General features: G+C 28.1%; 1 long non-coding RNA gene across 1 annotated transcript in view; it reads left to right on the forward strand.

Moving 5' to 3' along the window:
* Nucleotides 1-8,010: 8,010 nt before the first annotated feature.
* LOC106677090 (uncharacterized) overlaps nucleotides 8,011-9,696 on the forward strand; it is a 2,452-nt gene continuing 766 nt past the window's right edge. Inside the window, exons 1-2 of the long non-coding RNA XR_001342544.2 lie at nucleotides 8,011-8,258; nucleotides 8,540-8,752. This is a non-coding gene — a long non-coding RNA (uncharacterized lncRNA). The remainder of the gene's footprint in view (nucleotides 8,259-8,539; nucleotides 8,753-9,696) is intronic.

A 9,696-nucleotide genomic window follows, 5' to 3' on the forward strand; every position in this document is an offset into this window, starting at 1 on the left:
TCTAATCTACATTAATAATAATAATAATAATCATTTTAAATTTTAATAGTAACTTCAATTCTCAAAAATGTAGGTTAACACTTTAACAAATAATATACTGAGAAGAATACAGAACTAATATGGACTGAAACTCGAAATCGACAATATGCACACTATAAATTCAACTAATTAGCAAGAGGTGTAGAATAGAGATTGATAGTAATGTATTTTGCTACTTAATACTGGCAATTAGCACATAAGCATGTGGCAAGTATACCAAATGAACTGCTTTGTAAGATTTATCTTAGGGTTTCCAAAGCGCTCTCAAGTCTCTCGCTGGTATACCGAATTGAAGTGGCTCTATCCAACCTCCCGAAGGCAATACTTCCTTGGTGTTTTCCTATTCCAAGTTCTTAAAATAAAAAAACCTACCTATATCCTTGATCTCCTCACTCTTCGTTCATCCAACCATTCATTAAACACCAGATCCCAACAGATTGATTTATATATGACCTCCTATAGAACCGCCTTATTTAGCAAATCCTTCGTCAAACGTGCAAACTCCTTCTGGAATTCTCTTCCCATCTCCATTCGCCAGTCCTCATCCATTCTTTCCTTTAAATAACACCTATTCCTTCACTTATTGTATAACCAAACCTCCGCATCATTTTAATCAAATAAATAGGCATACATTGATTAACATTATAAACAGCAGTTAAGCCAATATTCCAATGTAATTTCATTTTACTTACTGGAAACTTGTAAATGCCAGACAAAAATCTTAATGTATGAACCATGTATTTATTCTTTTTTTTTTTTTCGGCCAAGACTCCCATTGGAGTCCTATACTGCCTAACCATGGTTGGGGGTCAAAGTTCTTCATTTTGTGGGACCACCACTCAATGAAAAAAGTCAACGTCCCAGGCCGGATTCTAACCGGCACCGCCAATAGACATCAAATTGGTAAGACTGTGTCTTAACCACTGAGCTATGGGCGGCCCTGTATTTATTCTTAGGGGACATATGTTCCAGAATAAAATTATTTTTTCATTCATTCATATATTAAATCCATACAAATATAGAATAAAATTGTTATAAGTTTTTGTTATTATAACATAATTTTTAATTTAAAAAAATGGATTCATATGGTTTTTTCTTATTCTTTTTGATTGAAATAGATACATACAGAAGAACAAAAAAAAAGGCAGAAAGGTCATCATAAATATAGAAATGGAAGCAAACGTTCAGGGAAGCAAATGAAACCAATAAGGAAAATCGTCTCGGCTTTTCTGCACGGCCAATCTAATCTTCAGAGAAAATACTTTACCAACAGAAACAAATAAATTAGATATTTTATAAATGAATATAATCTAAATAGTATTAACTTATTACTTTTAAATTGATCACAATCACGTAATAATAAATAAAGAAAATACGATATATAGGATAAGGATAATAAAAAAACAAATTAGTGTTTCTATAAAAAAAAATGTTGAAAATTCCAAAAAAACTTTAAAACTTCACCAGTAACCAGCAAATAATTTTTTATTTTGATTGAAAACACAATATTTGGAAAGAAATTTAGTACTGATTATTTTCCAAAAGACTCTTGACTAACTTATTGTTTTTAGTTTTTTTTAATTGAAATTTGGTATCGACTTTTGCACTAGACAGGTTTTATGGAATGTAAGCAATTAAAACAAGAATTTGTTTACAATTAAAATTAAGATTATTTAAAACAAAGCTGTAAATTTTAATTTGTAATAGATCTTGGCAATAAAATCATAATATCTACATAAAATATAGCTTAATGTTTATTTTTTACATTCAAACAAGAATTTCTACTTATTAGAAAAGGATTTAACCATTGATTGTTAGTTATAAATACATTACTAAGGCATTTGGAAGCTTTCAGAAAAGTAATGGTACTAAATATCTTCATGAGAAGGAAGTTGAGAGAAAATAAAATAATTCGTAAGTAAAGGAATTACAAAGATTGTCCATAAAAAAGTACAAATACCTACTAATGATAAACAAATAATTTAGAAAAATAATAATACTTAGCATATAATAAACCATATTATGTTTATTATATATGCACATTGCAATGCAAAAAAATACATAAATATACATATAATTTCCTAAAAAATAGACAACGCTATTTTATGCTGATTAAAAATTATAAATAACCTGAACCAAAGCAGTAATCAAAACCTTCAAATAATTGAACTGAAATTTTTGTTCTGAATATCGTAAAATAAAAACATATTACGCACTAAATTTCAAAATAATTAAAAGGATAGTTTTATTTAATAGTGTTATCCTCTCAAATTTATGAAAGTAGAGTAAACACAAATGAGGGGTTGTCTACAAAAAGTCTAAATATCAACTTTTGGATAGTTATCAGTAAAAAATTATTATGTGAGCGTCTCATCTAGACAAGATAAATGTTTATATTAAATCTTCAATTATTACACCTATTTGGCAGGATAAAATTTAAATTTTGAAATAAATTAAATAGACTATTGGGGTAGATTTTTAATTTCCATTAAAAGGAATCCTTTTAAAAACCTTTAGTTTTTAGAACAGGATATAATTATTTTTGATAGAAAACACCTCAAAAGTAGCATTTTGAAATAAATGAGAGAGGCAAAAATGGGGGCTAAGAAAAAAATTATTTTTAGAATAACAAAGGTGAAATCGAAAAACGATTTTCTGTCATGAGTCGCTTCTAAAAGGTTCTATTATAGACGTAGTCTTCTCTATTAACAGGACACTTCTGGTATGCTTGTAACTATGATATAAAAAATCACTAAACTATTTCTGTCATTCGAATTTTATTCCAAACAATAACAATTTAGTTTTTTTTTTTTCTGTGTGAGAGCATTTCACACATGCAACAGCAAAAGAAATGTTTCTTACAAAGCTATATGATTTTTAAATAATATACTGGCTTTTTGATAATATATTTACACATACACCCATAAATTGTAGAGAACTAAATTAATAGAATAAAGTAAAGAACAAAAAAATATATACAAAAGAGGCAATTATAAATATAAATAAACATAGAGAATAATTAAATTGGTAATAAAGGTACTCTACGGGACTTTTTTTTAGCTATAAATTCGCAAGCATGATTAAAACAGAACTAATTCTTATTGAATTAGAAAAATCATAATGAAAGGCTAAGTGGATCTAAAGGTTCAATGCCTGGTATAGTACGTTTAAAATGAATATGCTTGGAGGAGGCAGCATTCATGCCACTTATTCAGTTTATTTCAAAATTTAAAGTTATTAACCCTCGTTATATATGTGGAACAATTAAATTTCTATACAAATTTAACCTATCTACTTGTGATGCTCCCTTAATTTTTAAATAATAACTTTCCCAAAGTAGATCAATGCTACGCATTCATAACCTATTTCAATAGAAAAAAACAAGTCATACATTATATCGAATTGCAAAAAACTATAATCGTAGCTTTCCAAGTTATTTGCGACTTTATAAATAGAAGAACTTGCTTGTGAGAGGTAGTAAAAATTCGAATAGCTAACCTAAAGAAGTGAAGTTATTTAAATAAGTGAGTTCGAAATGAATAAAATAAAAACGGTGAGAGCAAAGTACCGCTCCTCAATACCTACCTCAACTTGTTTATTCAGCATTACTCGTAAAAGCGAATCTCGAAGCTCGCACTAAATAGTCAATGATCAACGCTGATGCAACGTCATTTAAAAGAGAAGTGTAAACTACTTAAAAAAAAAATTTAAGTAACAATTTAATCAGAATCATATTTCGGTATGTTAAGAAAGATCTCATAACAAGCAAATATAAAAATAACAAATAACTAACCTAAATATATTCCTTCACATAGGCATGTCAACACAAATTGATAAGGTCAAATCCAACACAATATTATTACCAACGTTTTGGTCTACCAATACAATTCGGTTCAGAGCTAAATGGCTTCCAAATCAGCTAACTCATTTAACTTCGATTTGCGATTATATTACCAATTATGCATATTACACATTTCAGCTTTGAATAGCTCCCTAAATTATCTTGGAGATCCATCATTCTTCAGAATCAATATTCCAAACAAAATTAGAAAATCCTAGGATGGTTTTTCTCTCTAACAAAAAAAGTTACAACTCATTTAAAAATTATATACATAAAATATTATTATTCTACAACTGGTTCTGACATCTATTCGGGTTCATCCACATTCGTTGAGATCAGGTCAAGTACCTCAGAAACAGAAACAATAAAAGGAAAGAACATAATCTTCTTAATGGGTAAATGACTTGGGGCCCTAAGTAATAGGATTTGGCTAATACCTGGCACGGAGAAGTCTCCTTCATTCTGTTTTAACTTCCCAAGCTACCGAAAGGAGTTCCTATTAATTCAACTGTGAATAATCTTTTTTTTTTTTGTTAAATAAATTATTTGATAAGACTCCTCCTACGGATGTACGAATAGAATTTTATTTCTGGCGCCCAAAAATCGATTTCAACAAATAATGTTATAATGTGCAATTGGTATTTCAATAGAAGCACATTTCATTATAGAGAACTTTTAGTGTTTTTTTTTTCAAATTGTTAGGTGGTTCGAACAGTTTTTATACAAGCAATAGCTCTTATTGTGGTAATTTTTAACTTTAATGAATTGTAAAAATAAACAGTATTGTCAACTTTGACTAGATTCAGAGGAAGATTAAAAGTTTGCGCCCGTGATCCCATACTTCATGAACGTTTCATTTACAGAAGTAATATTAGCACCATCTAACACATGATTATGCTAACAATAAAAAATAGTCATTCGCTTGCCTGACCTCTGTGGGCAGCTGGAAAATTAGTGTTACAAGTAGAAGCCCAATGAAAGTACTAGGGTTGCAAGTTTCTCTTATTACAGAAGTATACTATACTAATGACTACAATAGAAAGTAATCATTTCATAAATCACAAAACAATAAAGCAAAAGAGTTTACTATGTAAAAAGCAACGACTCAATATTAATCCAATCTAAGAGGAATGGATGGGGATTATCATGGAAATAGTTATGGTAGAATTATCAAGATCCTATTATAGAGTTCTTTATTGGGGCAACAGAAGACCTGCCGCAGAGATAAAACCCGACTCTAGAAAACCGGTCAATGACGAAGGAACGGAACTGGAGAAGATAAGGAGGGAAAGTTGGGTTACGAAACGATTCCCATAAAGCCCCAAGGTTGTGTCACCTTCAGCATCTTCCTCGGGTCTGAATAAATTATCTACTGGAATAATTGGTCCAATCCAGCGTCTTAGGAGACAGTTAGTGTAATTAATTCCACCTCCGGAATGTTAATTTCAACACTTAAATAGTTATCTTTGACTAATTAGCATTGTTAATATTCAAAAGTAAGATAAAAAAAATTAATTAAACTTTCGTCAAAATAATCTAATAATAATAGATTATCATTAATAATAGAAAATAAATTCATACACATTAGGGCACAGGAAATAATATAAAACCTTAATAGATTATACATAAATTTCATCCTAGCCCCATGAATCTTAGACTTGAATTATTTTCAATTCAGTTTTCAACTAAGATTTTTCCAATTTTAGCATCTTTTTAAGATTCGGAAATGTTTTATATGCTTTTAGTTTCACTTCCTTAGAAAAAAAAAATTATATCTTCGAGTAGTGATAAATTATAACTATCTTAGTTGGGCACCTAATTGAAAAGAATTCCACCTAACTTAACTATTGTGTCTGATGGAGCAAGTATTGGTAGCCAAATACTAAACAGTATCCTATCCTATAAGGACAATGTCTGAAAATGTGTGGTTTAAAGTGGCTCAGTCTAGTAAAATTAGGATTTTAATAGGAAAAAATACGTTTTCTTTAAATTACCAAAAATGCAATAACCCAGTGTACAAAAAGAAAAATACAATGTAATTACAAGATCATAATTATCACGAATCCTCTCACTATGGAAAATGAAGCAAATTGGTGCATGCGTTAGGTTTACGCAAAGTAATAGCTTTAAATTGTAGGACATTCACTGAACCATTAAATAATTAGATAACTACCTACAAAAATTATTATTGTAAATTAACGATAAATACATGCATATACAGTCACAGCATGGAAGGTATATCCAAACTAATAAACAAAAAAAGAAATGACACTAAAGGAATTTCATTCTAATTTAAGTGGGAGTTTTTAAAGATGTAAACGATCCTATCGTGATCTGAAAATGCCTATGTTTAATCTGATCAGCTTTTTTTCAACGCAACATATACTCAAAACATTAAAAAAAAAATTAAATGACTTATTTATCAACCAGTCTTAAGTGGTTCTCCTTCATTTAGTATATTTGGAGGAGAGGGATAAAGAATTCACCTCGTTTTCATTCTTTTTTTTTTTTAATCTTTTCATGGGTTTTGTTTCCTACAAATATAAAAAAATGAAAGTGAAAACTACTGAATATAAATCAGGACTTAAGTCAGTAAGCTAGAATACGAACTTAATTATTTATTTTTTGGAGAGAGCACGAATGGCATTGAAAATACATACTTAACTTTATATGGATATATAGCACTTATAGCGCTAGAATTAGCTAAAGCATTACTTTTTGTGAAGTGATATAATGCTTAACAATTATATTTTCACCACCCACTTTCATAATATGAAAAATTAATTTCAATGATATGTATTCTATATGTGGAGAAGAGGGTTGGGGTGTGGCCAGAGAATAACACAAATAAGTTTAAAAAAACTTATTTAGTAGTGACATTTCGGCCAGAATTTCTAGCCTTCATCATAGCTCTGTTGATGAATGATCAAAGTAAATAATTGTACAAAATGAAAATTCATAAAAATAATGTAATGAAAGAAGTGGAAAATAAAACGTATAAATACATAAATAAAATATCATAATTAAGGAAATAAAAATAAAAAGTTATATAATGCAAAAAAACAAAGAAATATGAATATTTCAATTTAATAATAATTTAAAAATTAAAGTTATGAAAAAAAAACAAAGAGATAGAAAATATATGTAACTAATGAAATGTGTAAGTAAAATACGAGAATAAAGAAACAAAATATAAATTTTAAAAAAACAAAAGAAGTGATTAGAAAATAGGACAATAATAATATATGGTGAACATAACTAATAACGTGTTTATATTGATATATATTCTATTTTAGAAACTTAACTGGGAGCAAATTGTTTAAAATGGTAAAAAACTGAATGTTTTCGAAAATAAAGTTTGACTTAGGAAATTCTCCACAGAAAGAGATAAACCGATTGTTGAATTAATAATTTAATTGATAAAAACACTAACAAAATCTAGGAATCTTGATTTTGTTAATGTAGGTGTTGGTAACGTTAAGGCGATCGAAACAGGTAGATAAAATTAGCATGTTAACAGATCGAATCAATATAAATACTATATGGGCCTTCGAGTTCTAAAGGCGTAATTGGGAAGATGGTAGCTGTTTGAGAAAACTCTTTCTATATGAAGGATTTACATTTTAAAGTAAAGTGCTTATTTTTCATTTAAATAGTAATCTACATAGATTAAAGAGAAAAACTAGAACCACATTTCAAACCCTCATTTAACATCTTAATAAAATATTTATTGAAATATGTTTTTAGTAACGTTTCGGCTCACTTGCCATTTTCAGACTAATCACCAATAATATTTCATAATAGTTTCTAAAATTATTTATCATATTTACAATTTATAAATGTATTTGTTTGCCTGTAATAATTTTCTTCTGAATTTATAGTTTCTTCATATAAACTTTTGGTCTCAAAATGCAATAAATTACAAACAGATTCGGGAAATATTAGAATTATAAATTACGAAATATGTTATAACAAATAACATGACATTTTCTAATAGGTCATCTAAAATATTTCAAAAGAAATTCACATAGAGTGCACTAAACATATTATTTTATGATTCCATATGTTTATGTGGTGATAGTGATGGTTATTTAGTAAATTTTAATAATAAAAAAAAATTTAAATATTCAAAGTAAGAAAAAAGATAAATTACTTTTATTTCTACTCAGTTAGATAATGTGAAAAACGTGAACACTTTTTTAACAACTTAATTTAAAAAAGTGAATTATGAATTACAAATTAATAGGATAAGTTTTAGATCTTTGTAAAATCATTTACTGCATGAATTTTAGAAAAAGCTTCAGCAACACATTAGACTTGAAAGGATGGTTTCCAAAATGAAGATAAAAAAAATAATTTGACAGTATGTAACAAACACGTAAGGAAAATATTTTAGAATCTATGGTGAAAACGTATTAGTGATAAAATGGTAACAAAATAAATATTACCTATCACAAATTAATAATGTAAATAATTTTTGAAGTCTCGCTGATTATTTTTTAAATTAAAAACACTACATAATTTATGGATTTTTTCTAAAAACCTTAATTTATTTAAATCTCAGTAAAAATACTTTAAAAAATTTAAATTACATATTTTTTTTTATTTGTGATATACTTTTTAAAACTAAACATTGTTTAGCCTTTTTGTGTCTCGCAGTTGAGAGAGCAGATTCAAAAACACGGAGTGTATGTGAGTGAGAGGGCTGTCATGACAGTGACGAATAAGTGACGGTCCAGCGAGCGTCTTGTTCCCAGGGCGGAAGGGCTGACAAAGGGAGCCTTTCACAGGAGACGTTTTGCCTCTTCTTCAACCTACTACCACAGCCGTTATATGATTCAATGATTCTAGAAGGCAACAGCGCATAAAGAGGTAAATGGGAACTTTCAAAAGGATATAATAATAATAATAACAACAATAGCCTTCATTGGAGTCCTTAGTAAAAAGATGTACAAACTAAAAACCCATTATAAAAAAATAAATAAATAAAAAGAGCTAGACCAAATAGGAAAACAGAAAAAAACAGACTGTAGTTTGCTATTAAGATAAATTTACTTAAACAAATAATTTAATTTTAATTAATCAATTAATATAATTTGAGTGATAATGGATAAAACATTAAAAAAATAATTCTAATAATTGTAATTTTCGACCGGTTCCCGGTTTTAAAAATCACCCTTAAAATTACCGACATCCACTACTTTTTTAAAAATTTATATATAGTTATTGAAATATAATATTAATAATTAACATAAGAATTTGAGTTTCCTCGAACAACTAAAGAGACTAAAATGGCTGTCAAAATGAGTTATAAACTTTACTTACAAGTTTTTGGAACAAGTTACCATGTTTCAAAGAATGCCGAAACGGTAGCAAATAGCAATATGACAGGAATATTCCTGAGTTTTCCGGTTTTTATTTATTTTTTCCTGCTCTCTACAATGATTAATTCGCTTCAAGTAAGTCTATAACATCAAGTAATGTACATAAAAAAAATAAATTAAACCACACAAATTTCACGCAGTCCTATGGGCAAATGACACGAGAAAAAGTATTACAATTAGAAATTTAAAACTTAATCAACATAAAAAACTTTGGAATGTCTCATTAAACTTCTAATTAAAATTCATGGGTGCTTTTTATTATTTTAAAAATAATGAAGACCATAAAATATAACATAATATAAAAAAGTTAAATTAAAAATAATATGGAGTTATGGAGGCAAATGGGTAGTAACGTAATCCAATTTCTTTACATAAGTTTAATTATTTTCTAGCTAAAACCAGACTGTACAAAACAAAATTATAGAACAAAAT

Source organism: Halyomorpha halys, unplaced genomic scaffold (genome assembly GCF_000696795.3).
Source record: "Halyomorpha halys isolate HHAL.00 unplaced genomic scaffold, Hhal_1.1 Scaffold87.1, whole genome shotgun sequence".
Lineage (NCBI taxonomy): Eukaryota > Metazoa > Arthropoda > Insecta > Hemiptera > Pentatomidae > Halyomorpha > Halyomorpha halys.